The sequence below is a fragment of the Ischnura elegans genome, chromosome 8, assembly GCF_921293095.1.
Source record: "Ischnura elegans chromosome 8, ioIscEleg1.1, whole genome shotgun sequence".
NCBI classification, from domain to species: domain Eukaryota; kingdom Metazoa; phylum Arthropoda; class Insecta; order Odonata; family Coenagrionidae; genus Ischnura; species Ischnura elegans.
Window position 1 is genome coordinate 105,570,207 of NC_060253.1, and position 5,246 is coordinate 105,575,452.

Consider the following 5,246-nt stretch of genomic DNA (forward strand, 5'->3'; position numbering starts at 1 on the left):
GAATTGGTTCCTGAAACTTTTTTGAAGAAGTTAAGCTCCAAACAGATTCAAATATATGTAGCATAAAATATCATAAAAATCCGTATAAACTCGAAGGTACAACGTCAGAGCAACTCCCTCCAAAAGGAATGGGAGAACAGCTACGACCAAAGTGATTTCAAAATACTACTATCCACTAAATACTGAGCAATCTCTGTGATTCAGTCGAACATGATTTCATGAAATTAAAAAAAATTGAAAATGCTATTCAGTTTACGGTTTCAGGTAATGTCAATATACAACAACGACATCATTGAACGTAATCTAGTGGGATACAAAAAAATGAGATGAAATCGTGAGGGTAAAAATAAAGTCCGAAAATGATCGAGTGGAATTTTTTCATATTGAAATAAGCAATTGAAGGCACCACACACTATTTTGAATCATTTTATACCTTGAAGATGATATTGTATCATTGAAATCTAGGTCGGGAATAAATGTTATAATTTTTGAAAATGCTAGTGTTATTTCAATACATTAGAGTAATACGGTCATAGGGATGAGAACTCATTACTGGTGGTAGTACCTCGCTGAAAAATCTCAGACTACGAAACGATAGAAAAGGAAATACAATAAAGGGTTGGTTTTAGATAAACACTTTTTTTCAATTCTGTGAAGCCAATTAATTATGTGGAATGAAGAAATTTATAGAACATTGTGACATAGATTTGAAGCTATAATTGCATTTCCAAAAATACGGGATAAGGATATACTCGCATCCCCTGCCACTTGCCCTCGTAAGTCATCAGGCACGGGGTTAGAGTGCGTACGCACAGCGCGGACGTTTATCGCGCGGGCGGGCGGGGGGGGGGGTGGGAAGAAGGGGCAGGCTTGTGAGGGGTTTGGGGGCTCGAACACTCGGGGGAGCGAGTTTTTTAATTAAAACGCGCATTAAAAGAGCAAAAGTAAGGGGGTGGGTGGGGAGGGAGGGGGAGGGGGTGGTGGAAGTGGGGGCAGAAGGGTGGGGAGGGGTGGCGGCTGGGAATGTTTTTCGAAGTGGTGCGAGAGAGAGAGAAGAGAGTTATGCGCAAAGTTTTTCTCTAGTGAAAGTTTCGCGCTCTGCAGGGCTTTCGCTCTCTTTCTCTGTGGCGCGGGGCGGCGGCGGCAGGCAATAGTGCTGCAAAGGAGGAGATGGACCGGTCGGAGGGGTGTTAATCACACTGGATGGGTGCGCTAACGACCCTCACACTCGGAGGGGTTGTAGCCACTGCCAAGCGAAACGCTTTACCTCCCCGGTCAATTTTTTTCCCGCGGCCTTCGCGCGCTAGTTGGTTTTTTTTATCGCCAAAGACGGACGGACTCTCGCGGGAGGCCGTCCAAAGTGTTTGAAGGAGTTGAGTGAGGTATTAAAAAATAGTTTCACCTCCTCCCTTCTCGCAAAACCCTTTAACTTTTCCCTCCTCCAGTTCTTCTTCTTAAATGGCTCGGCGGAATGCGACAAATGAGATTTATCGGAGGCAATTTCCCCGGCAGGAACCGCCGTCTCCGCGCCACACTTCACTTTTCCGAAAAACCGTTTGGTTATTTACTCGCCACCTCGCCCCCTATACTGATCTTCTCGCTGCGCTGCCCCCAAACGCCCAGGGGCGTGCGATTAACTCGGCGCCAGTCCGCATCCATCACGCTTTCTTAATTTCGCCCGCGGCGTGGAGCAAGGGGAGGGGGGGGCAGAGTAGGCTCCTATGCGTCCCTGCAGGAGAGTGAAGTTTACCTACTCCGTCCCTCGAACGGCGGCGGAAGTTAAAGCCCAGCGCGCTCTTGGCCGAGGCGTCGACAGCACCCGACAAAAATACATATAAATGAACGATACAGTGAAAAAGTAAAGGAGAGGTGCTATTTTGCACTTTTCCGGCCACACCTTGAATATGAAGCGAGCGAATGGGATACGACGCAGGGAAACCCAATCTTTAAACTTAAACTTAGTAAAATACCAAGGAAAGCTGCGCGATAGGTCGAAAACTGCAACGGACGAATAAAAAACGTTTCACTGATCTAAAATGAATTAGGCAGGGAGCCGCTATACACTCGGCGCGCTAGGCTTAGACTTCTTGAGCATTTGAGAATAGATATCTTTGAGAGCAACTCAGAGAACATCATATTAAAATCTTACAATATTACCAGGTCCGACAGAAACTATAAATTAAGAGAGGTATTTTTCCGAGCGGATTGCTATGGGTATTAGTTCTTCCCCCGAGCAACAAAAGACTGTAGTGAATACTAAGCGAAACTCCGTTTGAGAATTTCTTTTTTATTTAATGACGGTGAGTGTCATAACAACATACGTGAAGGGTGAGGCGAATTGGAGGGTGGTAGTAGACGCTATCGTTAGGAATTTTTAGCAGGACTCTGTTGCATGCGGTACGAGGAGGAACATGCAGAGGAAAGACATGGAATGTGAAATACGTCACATGTCATCCGCTTGTTGCAGTATGAGCAACCCCTATCTTTCAAATTGGCCTGATTTTTAGAACAACACCGCACACGGGATCAAAAATCAAATACAGAAGATTAAACAGATTGAATTTCTGTATGGCAGAAAAATTAACCGCAAAATGTATCTTGTGGATTCATTCACCGAGATAGGAAATGAGTTTTGGGTCATTGGCTTATATACTTATACGTTTCATGTCAAAGTTTGAGCCTACGACAACAGTTCGTTCAGTAGATAAGTGGTTCCTCTTCCTATGTTTACACTTAAAAAATCAATCGTTCTTTTCCATTCAAATTACCTGGAAATCTGACATGTTTTACCATTCTCCGATTGTTGTGCAATCAATAAAACAAATCATTGTTAATCAAACTAAAATCATTTTATCACTAGACACTATTTATGATACCGTATATGAATTTTATTCAAATAATATCCACAAAAAATCTATTCTGAACATGTATATATTGCATTTATTCTATTTTTCGACATCATATTCACCAACTAATCACCTTCATAGAGACTCTAACGGCGAAGCTTAGATTTAAATTCACACGCAGTCATCTAAAGCAATGAAATACGCGCTGCTTTCATGAAAAATACGTTCGTTGTGATGTGTTGCATATGCTACAGGATAAGGTATATCTTACATATCTTGGATTTTTATTTATTTTTTATTCATTTCTCACTTCCCCGCAAACAGCACAGAATGGCCTTTACAGCGTGGGTTGTAACATTAACAATAGAACATCACAAACATCAATGCCCTATTATGTTATTATGGATTATTATGTTCTAGGCTAGGAAAGCTAGCAAATGTTACAACAAGAAGAACGCAGCATCCAGCGTAATGCCATTTTAAATGCGGTGCAATATTAATAATGTATCTCAATGTTTGGTGTATAGGAAATATGATAATGCTAATAGATGGGCGCTGTGCTATCTTTGTATACAGTAAATACTGTGTACAATCAATGGTTATACGCATAGTTTGCCAGCACAGAATCAGCAAGAATTAAGTAGTGCAAGTTTTGAGTGAGCATAATAATAATTTTACTACCATTATGGTGGGTCAGAACTTGAAATCTCATGGTAGCTCAAAACAGACAGTAAAAGAGCCCAAATATTCTTCACAAAATAAAGAACCCAAATATGTGGCACTCTTCATTCAGCGAAAGGCAATTAGAAATGCTAATGAAAATATGCGTTACACAATAAAGTCCTCAATGGAATGAGAAGGCTATGGTATTTATGAACTTTTCACAACTTAAACGAGAACATAAAGTTGTATATCGTGGCTACGCCACTGCTCAGCTCACTCCCTCATTTTCTGAATTTAGGCTTTTCATTTTACGTTTATTCACTTTTTTCAGTGTATTTTTCCCCTGATTTCGGTAAATTTCCGGTTTTTTACCGATTTCACGAGTAGGAGAGAGATAGCATGTCGCGTTGGCGGAGAAGAAGAAACGTGGGAAGCATATCGGCAACGGGAGATTCAGAGGAAAGCAGCTGCGCTTTCCCCATGTGTCCTGAGCTCAAAAGTCTCATCCCTTCCCCCACCACATTCGGCAATCGCCAGAGGATTATCGCGAGTGGGGGAGACGGATTGACACAGGTAATCCACTGGGACACACGGACAGAGAGAGCGTGTGTGTGAGAGAGAGAGGGGAGATGTGGGGTGTGGTGGGGGGGGTCGATTGCAACGCTATCTCGCGGCAAGAGCTTCAATTGCATCTCCATCATCACTGGACGACAATCCTAAGATTGGGTTGACGGAGCTCTCCACTCAATTTTCCTATCAGCTAATATTTTCACACCTACGTATATCTTCTCTTTCACATCTTCCTTTACCTGTTCAATATAATTTTTTCGAGGTGTTTCTTTTCCGTTCTTGCCATCCACTTGTCCCTCGACGATTGTCTTCATCAGGACGTAATGTCTCAAGATTTGGCCTACATATATGGTTGTTCCTATATGGTTCTTATTCAGGTTTTCATTAGGCTTCTATTTTCTCCTACTCTTCTTAAGACCTCCTCATTACTAACTCGGTCGATCCATTTGATCCTCATCATTCTTCAGTAGCACCACATTTCAAAGGCCTCTTTCATTGCTTTCTCCGCGGCTGTCATTGTCCATGCCCCACTTCCGTATGGGAGCATACTCCAAATGTATGTTCTTATAAATTGTTTCCTTACTTCTGTGTTTAAATTTACTGCTGGAAATAGATCGCTCTTTTGGTGGATACTCTCTTCACTTGGATTATTCTGCTGATAATGTCTTTCTTGCTTCTCCCATCGCTAGTGACGATTTCGATTACACATTATCTTATTATTATCACCTTTACAATGACTCACGTTGAAATGCATGCTTAAATTATCATAACTCTTTATACTATAGCATTGCGCATTGTGGTTCTTCATTAAATAAATTGATCGTTCGTTAAATATTTTATCTAAACATAAAAAGGATAAAAATTATGATATAAAGTAAAAATTATTTTTTATAAAAAACGTTTTAGTCGCGAACGAAACAGAATATAATGAATTTTATGTGAGTATGACATGGCCTCTTAATAAATTGCTTCGTTAAACGAAAAACATTGGGCGAATGTTCCATTATAGCACTCAATTTTTACCTTACGTCAATTAAAATACGGAGGAAATAAAATAACTGTAGTTCACTGTATTACGTAGTTTATTGTTTAATTTAATTCAAGTAATTTTTAATACTACTTTCTACGCAAACCGCTTCATCAATGCATTTTGACATAAGTTTTATT